The sequence below is a fragment of the Maniola jurtina genome, chromosome 21, assembly GCF_905333055.1.
Source record: "Maniola jurtina chromosome 21, ilManJurt1.1, whole genome shotgun sequence".
In the NCBI taxonomy this organism is placed as follows: domain Eukaryota; kingdom Metazoa; phylum Arthropoda; class Insecta; order Lepidoptera; family Nymphalidae; genus Maniola; species Maniola jurtina.
The window spans coordinates 7,194,811-7,207,048 of NC_060049.1; the positions used below are offsets into that span (position 1 = coordinate 7,194,811).

Genomic DNA, 12,238 nt, shown 5'->3' on the forward strand with positions numbered 1-12,238 from the left:
TGCAATTAATTTCAAATGTATTTATAAAGTATTTTTTACCGTCCGTCCGTCCGTATGTCTGTCTGTCTGTCTGTCTGTCAAGAAAACCTAGTACTTTCCGTTGACCTAGAATCATCAAATTTCTCAGGTAGGTAGGTCTTGTAGCACAAGTAAAGGAAAAAATCCGTAAAGCGTGAATATCGGGCTACATCACAAAAAAATATTAAATTAATTAAATTAAAAACTAAGTTTTCATGATAAATCAAAACAATTATGCGCAGAAGTAATTAAAAATTTGTTTTAGGATGACAGACGGACGGACGGATGGAGAAAGTCGCACCGTAAGGGTTCCATTCTTATCATTTTGGTACGGAACCCTAAAAATTAAAATCAATCTGGTTTGTGATCTTAGAACTGTGGTTTGGGTCTCCGTGGACATTCTTAGGCTTAGATGAGACTAAAATTAAATATGTAAGTAATTCTCTTTCCCCAGACTAGTTAAAAGCGCGATAACGAGTTTAAAGACAGTGCATGTACACACATGTACAAGTGAACGTAGGTACAAGAGGAGCGTGCTCGGTTCACATAATGCCGCCGAGTCTGTTGCACTCAGCATAATTAGTTTCGCCTATCCACTCGCACTCCATCAATTACGTGAAAGTACGTCATTTTCTAATTTCTATTTTAATTACTATTCGCGTTACACACTGTTATGTGTGTACGAACACTTTTTTTTTGCACTAAGGTTGTTTTCGCGACATGTAAACTATAAACGAAGTAGGTACTAGGTAGGTACTCGTAGTAATGCTGCACAGTTCTAGACAGTTTGCCAGAACTTCTAACAAAACGTCGAGGCTTTGACGACACTGGCAGGCGTCAAATGTGGATAACATTTGACGCCTGCCAGTGTCTAGGTAGGCTAATAATGTATAAGATAGGGATTGAATATTATAAGGGGAATTTTAAACAGATCGTCGATTCAGGATCAAACCGTTCCACTTAATTCCACTTAATGATAAGTTTTTACGTCATCTATTAAGAATCTGATTGGTCAACTGAACACATTTTCTCTCCGCTCCGCTAAGGTGGAAACCGGGCCTTAGCAAAAAGTGTTTATTAAAATCGATTCAGTCGTTTCGAAGATTAGCCCGGACAAAAAGACAGATAAAAATTTTCAAAACAGGTGTTTTGTACGCGAAAATAGCCACTTTTAGCTTACGGAGTTAGGAGAAGCAATGATTTCAATTTAATAGACATAATATCTACCACCTACATCTTAATTTTATATTGTTAGTTGTTACATATTGTATTATAGATTACAATATTTATTATTTACCTATATTCGCGAGCGGTAAGTACATCCCTATATTATATTAACAACCAACCAATCTGTATTCATTGTAGTTACTTTCATAAACAGTATAATTTATAACTTGTGAAGAAAACCAATAATTATTTTATAGCGTCTTAATTCTGATAGCCAAGCGCGCAGTTCATTTTACAAGTAGCGATAGCGATGTAACTCTTAGACTATAAATCACCGTGCGAAAGGGACGGGGCGTGTGACTCATAATATACAAATGACTAGAAAGAAAGAGACGTGTAGAAGTTGCGCCACACGCCGTCGAATGGCCATGAACCGGGAAGGTATTAGGTAGGTACAATGTAAACACCGGGCGGTGTAAATGTTAACTAATTTATTTACCACTCTATTCTTCTAATTTAGGTTTAATTTGTAAGTCTGTGCTGTAAAATATACGAATTGCTATACTGATAATTTTTGACAAGGTTTGTAAATTTTCCTCTCTTATAGACCTGACTAGCTTCGCTCGTGAAAAATTCTGAAAGTCCTTTCTTGTGTGGTTTTATGCTATTGAAGAAATAACGTATGGTAAAAAAAAAACTACTTGAAAAATGTCTTAATGAGAATTCAGCCCTTGGCCTTATCCTAAGTCTTCTGGTTTCACACATAATTGGTCAATTCTAATTAAGGGCTGAAACACACTCACGATCGTTTTCAAAACGAATACACCTTATATGCCAAATTGTGACTGGTTAAAAGAATCAATCAATCAATCAGTTTATTTGAATATAAGAATCGTTTTTTTATTGAGAAAGTTGGCCAAAATTTTTAAGTCACTGGTTCTAACAACTGGGTAAAATCAACCCTCATGTTTAAAAGGATGTAAGTAGATTGGTACTTCCGTTTAATTCAAACGTCCGCGAACCTGACCTGACCCTACCGATATGGGATACCCAATATAAAAAGGTACTCATTAGCATTTAAAACACTGTTGCCAAGCGCATACCATTTCACAATTTACCAATGATACATTTTCTACCATAGACATGTTAGGTAAAGTACGTTCACATTACATGGCGTAAAGGATCGTGCTCGGTGATGAGTAAGACAGAAGATGCAAAAACATGAGAGTAGAAGAGATAACTCTACAAATGTGAACTAAGTGCTCTAGTTTTAGTTTAGTTAGTACAGAAGATAAAAACCGGTCAAGTGCGAGTTGGGCTTACACACAAAGAGTTCCGTACCATCGTACAAGTGGTACAAGATCTCTATATACAATACTTTTATGTGGAACACTGCAAGTTAATGATGCCAATTTTATGCGTGATACGTATACAATATGTACATTATTATCTACTTACTTCTTTTTAACAGATAATATATTATATCATTGCCATTTACATTATACTTGACACGTTTCTGCCTTCTGCCTTCACAATTTACGAGCGACCATCATCCGAGCATCCACTGTTTACGATTACCAGCTATTTATTACTTTCCCGTTTTCTGTAAACGTCGGCCCATTGTTGTCATCGTCAGAGTCGCGGCGAACAATGGGAAGGCTCAGAGCGACCAAAAAAAAGGTGCTGCATCTAATCAATCACAAAAAGCGGTCATAGCATAGGTGGTAAGACGAGGCGGGCACGAAGCTCTAACTTTTCGGAGTAATGTGCGTTTCAATTAAAGTATCAATCAATTAAGTATGTATCACTTGCTTTAACTGTGAAGGAAATCATCATGAGGAAACCTGCTTGTCTGAGAGTTCTCCAAAATATTCTCAAAGGTATGTGACGTCTGCCAATCCGCACGAGGACTGCTCATAAATTTTCCCTTACAGTTTACACTATTGAATTTTTCAGCTAATTGCAGGGTCTACTAATGTGAGTTTTTATGCAAAAAAATATACTCATGGTTCGGATTCACAGCTAAACAGAAAGTTTTCAAGACCTCTACGATTATTTTAGACTGCATCTAATTCTCGGAAGCAGAAAGGACGCATTGCACAAACGCTCCAAATCAGATGCTCTGTTTTTTATCGTCCGTTTCATTTGCATATCTTTACGGTTGTCTTTCTTGTCCAAGTTCACAAAACTATTTGAGTAAAAGAGACGGATATTGTCGTAATGACCTTAGCCGAAGTTGCGCGTGCGTCGATACCGTTTCACCCGTGAGAAGGTATTCTTGTTCGATTGCCTGGCTTGGTGTTATAATTTGATTTCGTGGTTGTTAGGTGATTATAATTGGTGTAAGGGTCCTCTAGCGGTTTTTTGTATTAAAACTTTTGTTCTGTCGGCTTTCGTGTTTAAATTACGTATATTTCTAGATTAACATGTAATGATACTGGCCATAATTTTTTTGAAAAAATCAATATGCAGTCGTGTTTTTACTATTGCATAATACGCAGCTAAATTGTTATTTAATCTAGTTTTTCATTGTTGTCGGCTGCCTGAAATATCTGTCATGTTTAGTGGCATTTATGTTCTTGCGACAAAGTTTTCTATACTTAGCGCTTTTTTGTCTTAGGACATGTCGATGATGTGTGCCTGCACTTACATGCATTTCACACAGCAAAACGTGAATTGCGGTACGTTTATGAATCGGTCCCATTAATTATTTTCAATTTGATTAATGAATATCTTGAACAACAATGACATATATTTTCTGTTTTGCAAGTTATTTACAATAACCCATTAAATTAGCTGAATTTGCAATTTTACTGTTAATTGTACAGTTAGCAAAACTGAATGACAAAACCGGGCTATGTAGAGACTATTTGCATTCGTTTGACCTATTCGTAGTTTTGAACCATGGTTTTATCGATCATTATTAGGGTTCCGTAGTACCTAAAACAAGGAACTTTAAAGTCTGTCCGTCCGTCACAGCCATTTAAAAACAAATTAGGTAGGTGTTATAAAAGAGTTACAAAGTTAAGCATAGTTATGTGTATGTAGAAAATTTAAAAAAAAAAACTCAGGGAAACCTTAACCTGGAAAGTGAATCGTGAAAGAAATTGGTCCTCTGCCTTGAGTGATACCTTGTTGAATAGTATCCCTAAACTAAAATCGTTGTTAGGTTTCTTATATAGTTTTTGGTAAATACTATCTTTAAGAAATACTAGCCACCACAGTTTTTAGCTACTAGAATGTACGGCAAATACGATTTACGTACAAACTTTCAAACAAAACGTTTACAATCACTTTCGTACAAATATCCACTCATTTCTCCCTGGTAAGGGGCACATTAAACCCACACAAGCATATTAGCCTACATGCTAGAGTGTGGGGCGGATTTATCAACTACCTTGGGATTCTAATCCGATTGCATTACCCTTTGGATACAGTTAAATCCTGAGCGTTCGGTAAATTGAGGATTTGTTTCTTATTTCTAGGGTTCCGTACGTCCGAATGACAACCCCTTATACGATCACACGTTTGTCTGTCTGTCTGTCGTGTATGTCAAAATCCGTCAGGGGCATCAAAACCTTCCAGTACTTCCCGTTGACTTAGAATCATGAAATTCGGCAGATAGTAATGGCTTATAGCACGAGTAAATTGGAAAATCCGAAAATTGTAAAAGAGGAAAAACCGTGATTTTGTGGTTAAATCAAAAAAAAAATATTAAAAGGTGTTATTTTTCGTATCGTACGGAACCCTCCGTGTACGATTCCGACTCGCAATCGACTGGTTTTTCAGGGTTCCATACGCCCAAATGAAAAACGGAACCCTTAAATTAGTTATCACTCATGTGTATAATTTATATCTGTCTCAAAGTAGTAGGTACGAAGTCTACCAACCCGCACGTGGCCAGGTGCTTACTTTGGCCTAACCCGCGTTGCGTAAAGGTTAGGTTGGTAATGGGTTGAAATGAAGATGATGATTATGATTAATATTCATTAAAACGTAGCACTACTTTTAATCAATCGGACAATTCATAATGTGTTAACAGTTAGGAATTTTCAACACAAATACACACACATACGAATAAAGAGCTATTCTAGTATTCTTTAAATAGATTTCACTATTGCCAACAATAAAAATAAATTGGTATCAATCTCGCAGTAGGTAGGTATGTAAACTATCGCACGCGCAGACATTATATAGGTAAATTAGCATATTCGACAACGGTGTTTAGTTCTTTAGGGACCCTACTAGCTGACGCCCGCGACTTCGTCCGCGTGGATTTAGATTTTCGAAATCCCGTGGTAACTCTTTGATTTTCCGGGATGAAAAGTAGCCTATGTGCTAATCCAGGTTATTATCTATCTCCATTCCGAATTTCAGCCAAATCTGTTTAGTGGTTTTTGCACGAAGAAGTAACAAACATATATACACACACATACACACAAACTTTCGCCTTTATAATATTATGACCCTATGACCCTATTCAAATGCAAACTGACATAGTTTCACACCTCCTGATAACTTCTCTCGCACAATATTAATGGTAGCGTGGTGGAATGGGACTAAACCCTTCTCTGAAGGGAAACCCGCGTTCAGTCGTGAATCGTGATCCGGCAACGGGTTGATCATGATGAATAAAATTGTAAAAGAACCTAACAGGAGACCATATCAAAGTGCCTAGGTAGCTTTTGAGTACTAGATTGATTGATTACTCTTTATTGTATACAGAAAATCAACATAATATATATAAGAAATTAAAAAACTATGGAAGTAGATACCTACATACCTACTTAATTAGCGTAATATTACACTATACTACATTTGGTTTCAAAACTATTTATTGGTCACTAAATAGGGTTTAGTTCTGGCACCTTGGTGTGTGCGTACTTCGATGAAGATCTATAGTATCTATATTATTTACTAGCTGATGCCTGCGATTTCGTCCGCGTGGATGTAAGTTTTTTAAAAATCCCTTAGGAACAATTTAATTTTCCGGGATAAAAAGTAGCCTATGTGCTAATCCAGAATATTATCTATCTCCATTTTAAACAGCCAAATCCGTCCAGTAGTTTTTGCGTGAAGGAGTAACAAACATACACACATACACACAAACTTTCCCCTTTATAATATTAGTGTGATGTGATAGTGTGATATAGATGTGTGCACAATATTCTTTTCTCGATAGGTACGAAAGAGTCCTATAATATTAACATTGATTAGTGAACACAGGTAGCCGTCACAAATAGAATATTTTGTCCTATTTTTCTTTGACAACCGCGTCGGTCGGTGAACTTTGTGTCACGTCAATATGACGTCATTTAGTCTTAGACGTCATACAGCTGTAGGCCTTAGACCTTTTGAAGTAATATCTAGTGAACTTTCAATGTTCAAGTCGATACAGAAATAATTTTAGCAACGTGGTCTCATCTTGTCTCTAGTATAGGATCTCTTTGTTGTCTGTCTGTCTGTCTGTCCGTCTGTCGTGTCTGCCAAGAAAATCTATAGGGTACTTTCCGTTGACTTATGACCATGACATTTGGCAGCTAGATAGGTCCTATAGCACAATTAGTAAAGGAAATATTCGAAAACTGAATTTGTGGTAACATCACAAAAAAATAAAAATAAAATGGGTTCATGAACAAATATAATTACTTAGTATTTTCAATTTTCAAAGTAAGATAACTATACCAAGTGAGGTATGTAAAGGGCTTTACCTGTGTATTCTAAAACAGACTTTTATTTATTTCTATGCAAAATAGTTTTTATTTTTAATTTATCGTGCAAAATGTCGGAAATGATACCTGATTACGGAACCCTCGGTGCGCGAGTCTGACCGGCACTTGGCTGGTTTTTTTGAAGTACGCTATATAACAAGTTCGATAGCTTTTATCCGCTGGGTAGAGGTAGCCATCAATAGTTTGCACGTGACACCGTCAAGGCAATCAACATTGTAGAAAGCGTCTAACCGCCACTGTCTCGATACCTAGATATTATTTCACTTCATATTGTAATAGAACTGTTTTGTTTATCCAGATACTTGCTATCAACTTTTGATAGAGATGCATCCGTGTCTAAAGTTTGATTTACATCAGTACTCTTACCACCACATCTCGTTTGTGGTTGGTTGAATGTATGGTTGTTGTTATGACAGTGTATTTTAGCCAATAGCGAAAGAGTGTCAGCCAATAAGAAGTGCTTACGCCATAGTTACCGCTATTGGCTACACTGTCATTGATACACTAGCTGTTAACAAAAAGACATAGATATTAGTTTCTAGAATATGTCTGCAAAATTTCATCGACCTTGGTTGCTTAATATTCAAATGAAATTGGAACTACGATTGTATGAAACGAGTGATGGAGAGAGCCCTCTTAAACGTAATCGACAGCCTGGAAACCTGACAACGATGAGGCCAAAGGCCTAAGATTTCGGAAAACTATCACCAATCATGACTACAGTCCCAATTGTCGTGCATTTGCAGCGACAATGGATTTTAGCCAATAGCGAAAGAGTGTTAAGCGCTAATTGCAATTTCACACCGTAGTTGTCAAACTGTAAGGCCTTCCCAATGACTTTTGGGCCTTCCCGTAAAAATTATCCAGACCAGACTATTCTGGAGTCGGTAAAAGTTAAATGGACGTGTTTACATTTGGGATTACCCTGAGGTTTCCATCAGCAACGTTACTATCAATGACAAGTGTAAATTAAAAATTTATAACACTCCCGACAGGTGAAGGTAACTAGAAAAGAGCTGATAACTTTCAAACGGCTGAACCGATTTTCATGGATTATAGCTAAGAACACTCTCGATCAAGCCACCTTTCAAACATAAAAAACTAAATTAAAATCGGTTCCTTAGTTTAGGAGCTACGATGCCACAGACAGATATAGAACCACAGTCAAACTTATAACACCCCTCTTTTTGGGTCGAGGGTTAAAAACTAAAACACTGTAAGCAAGTAGGTATAGGTGTAATTGGAATTATGGTCCCCTTCACCCTCCTATTGAATGTTACAATTGCCGATACTAATATTACAAGGGATTAGTTTGACCCAATGACTTTCAAAGCAAACTTGCTTAGAAAGTCATTGGTTTGACCTATTAGTTTGACGTTTTCATTTATTCACAACTAAACACTAAACAAACAAAAAAGACAGGAAACAAAGAAGCCTTTTCGTTCACCATCGATTTCACGAAGTCGCGCGTCTTTTTCGTAAAGACCTGGCTAGACATAACGAGTGACGGTAGCGCGAGTAATTCGAAACAACACACACACGCACTAGTGACTAGACAGTAGACGGTGTTCACAATGCAGACCATGTAAGCTGTTACCCTTTGAAAAGAGTTACTGCTGAGTGATAAGATTCTTGTCGGCCTTTGTCAATAAAATTTGTTATCCGAACCGGTGCGTGGTAGAGTCTTGACATAATATAAAAATTTTAAGAGCCACGCAGCTAACATGAAATAAAATATTTTGATTTTTTATTTGGAGTACTTGTTTGTGACTTTAAAAAAAATGTTAGATATGCTAATCATGACTAATACTCCCATTTCCCCTCCAATTGAGCGTAAAGCTTGTGCTACGAGTGGATACGACAATAGTGCAACGGGTGGGGTTTGAACCGGCGATCTTTCGGAATTCAATCGGCTCTTCAACAGTTGATCTATCGTGATTTGGTATCATGCAGTTCTCAACAAATTTCTAGGAGCTCCATCTGCGACGTGTTGCTGCTGGTTGTGACGCGTTTGTTGTGACGTACTTTCGTGTCGTAATGCTTATTCCATTACCTACTTACGTCACGCGTTGTGTCTGTTCAGGGTTTTACTATGTTAATATTAATTCGCATGAAATATGCATCGGGTATGCATCGCGCTCCGATATAGCCCGACCTGTTTCATTCCGCTCATTAAATTATTAATTATATTATCCACGGGTATGAGCTGACAATGGGGCGACCACTCGTGGTAATTTACTATAAAAGCTGCGGCCAATCATGACGCCTTGTATTTATTTATAGCTCATGCTTTCATATATAGACACATCGTTATGTTGAATGATTTTGTGTCTCAATTAATAATGCTCAAATCAATCAGTCCGTTTGCATCCACTATAGGCGCACATAATATTATGTTATTCCCACCTTACACTCAGCCTTTCTCGACCATCTTTTCCCGCTACCTTCTGAGTTCGTCAGTTCAGAAGGTTGGAGGTCCTCTCTCGCTCTGTTCGTCGGTACGCGGTCTCCACTCCAGAATACGTCTGCCCCACCAGCCATCGGCCAATTCTTCGTGCTACAATTAAAAGGTACCTAAATAGAAATTCTTTATTGCACATAAAGCTACAAAAAAATACAAGGATACAAAAACAAAAACAATTCTATGCAAAATAAGACCGCTTATTGCTTAAAAGCCTTAAAGCAATCTAAACCTACCTATGTACCTAGTACTTATTAATACTCCTTAACGCTTATTCCTCAACAATGTTTAATGTTGTAAAATAACAATGTGTAATGTTTCCGCAAAGTAACGCCTGATTCTATCCAATATAATGTCTATTAGTTACTTATCTAGTCTTGATGATTATTTATTGTTATCATTCTGAATATTAATTGAAAGGCTACCTATTTCAAGACGGTTAACCTAATTTTGTTTCATTATTTTTCCTAGCCTCAATAACCAATTCCTAACAACAATATTGGTGAAAAACTCGACACCAAGGTAAATAAAACCAAAGGTAAATAAAAATAAGTCCCTGAATCGTGTTATATTTTTTGAATTCATTTCCATATGAATATACTTTGAACGCTATTTCTTTGACACTAGTCATTGTGTGATAATTAGGTTTTTATACACAGTTATTAAATGTGAGGTTTCCTGTCGGAGTGTACATCATGTTTACTGAATAACAACCTTTATTTAAAATGCGATAAGACTCATGGTTGTGCGAGTTATACTATCGAATTTGCATATAATTATCTATTAATCGGTAGTAAAAATTGTTTATGTAAACACGTGTCCAACCTTTGCATCCCAATCGTTATTATCGTATACCTACTGCCACTGAAATAGCCATATACATTAGACAAGTACACTGGAAGAGGTGTGCATACAAAATGACAGTTATTTTTTGTGCCGATTCGAAGCGTTCCTAATAATCGCACCGGGAATCAAAAGTGACATTTTGTGTCAAATGACATTAAATCATTATACTTACGTCAAATCATTACCTCGAATTTCTCATAAACATTTAATACCAAGTATACTCACCCATTATATCGAAAATCAAGTTGCTTCAAAAATTAGTTGGCAATCGCAGGTCCAGCGTGCGTGTTTTAGTAGAGGTCAGTGTATCTATACCTACTGCTGTTAGAGGATTGTCAACAGTAGGTAAATAGTTACGTAATCGCTTAGCGTCAGCTTTAATGAACCTTGGCAATGATAGCTTGTCAAGGGGCAAGGCTGGGACATGGGACATGTACACGAAGCGCTAGGGTAACTTCACAGTATGACAACATACAATGCGTGTGTATGATTTAGACAGTGTACGTAAAACAAGTAGTTCAATCTGAAGTTGATGTCTACATGGCGATTTGCGATGAAAACTGGTAAGTATATAGGTTATCGTTTCAAAGAGAAGTCGAGTTTTTATGAAATTACAGGAGATGAAAGATTGTATGAACGTCGTACGTCATTTTAAAGCCTATCTATGAAAATTGGTATTTGGGATTGCGGTTAAAAATAAAGAAATATGTTTTTCGGGATTTTTGGAAATTATAGGAGGAAGGGAAGGGACTTTCATTGGCAGGTAGAGGTTTATAAATGAAGTGATCTGGGCTACACGGGATTTTTTAACCCCCGACCCAAAAAGAGGGGTGTCATAAGTTTGACGTGTGTATCTGTGTATCTGTGTACCTGTCTGTGGCATCGTAGCTCCTAAACTAATGAACCGATTTTAATTTAGCTTTTTTTTTTTGTTTGAAAGGTGGCTTGATCGAGAGTGTTCTTAGCTATAATTCAAGAAAATCGGTTCAGCCGTTTGAAAGTTATCAGCTCTTTTCTAGTTTTACTGTAACCTTCACTTGTCGGAGGTGTTATAAATTTTTAATTTATACTTGTAAGAACCCAAATCCACGCAGACGAAGTCGCGGACAAAAGCAACTTTACTGTATTATCGAAACTCGAATAAAATGTCATTAAATCATCTATTCAAATAACATAATGCTTAGAGAAAACTTTTAAAAGTAGATCGGAACCCCAAATCTGAGAAGATTGATCGTTACCTATTATTATCTGCCAGAAAAAGTTGGAGAATTTATAGGCAAAGCCTCTAATGGTTAGTTGGCCGTGTCTGCTAGGTAGGTTCTAGAAAAATTGATATCGCTTATGTAGTCAGTTTTTGTCGCGGTGAAATATGTTCAAAGTATCATCAAGGATGAATATTTTTGGCTTTTTTGCAAAATTTATTATTGACCGACGGAATAATGTCCTGTATATAATATATGATATTAACGTATTTTATAAAAAAAGGTGAGTAAATATTTATTAGCTTTCAAAAGTGAAATCTATTGAGTTCTTTCTTAGTCGGGATTTTTCAGTATTTACATCCAAAGTAAAGTTGTACTAATAATATTGCCAATAAATATTGCTGCACATTGCTGCTGTTGGAAGAAATCTCTCAAGTAGAGATAAATCATTGTCCTTTGTGTACGTCTTTTCATTGTATAAGTTTTAGTTCTTCTTAAGTACATGAATAAATATTTAAATAAACAGAAATCAAAACCGTTAGTTAATTTACAAAGTCGTTTATATCCGTGCAAAAAATCGAATCGTTGCTGTGTTGTGGTATGATTGAAGGACAAATCAACAACAGATAAACAATTTCGCATTTTAATAATTAATAGAATATATTCGTTTATTCAATCAAATAGAGGCTCATAAACAATCCAGTTTGTCCAGCTTTAGTTTAGAAATAAATAGAGCATAATTTAGAAAAAACCAACAAACAAACGCACTTTAACATTTTTTGTGATTTTTCGTTAACGTTGAGTTGTGTGAA

At 36.4% G+C, this 12,238-nt stretch overlaps 1 protein-coding gene across 1 annotated transcript in view; it reads left to right on the forward strand.

The window, feature by feature from the left end:
• Positions 1 to 12,238, forward strand: part of LOC123876385 (AF4/FMR2 family member lilli) — a 343,642-nt gene that overhangs the window by 102,308 nt on the left and 229,096 nt on the right. The window lies entirely within an intron of this gene.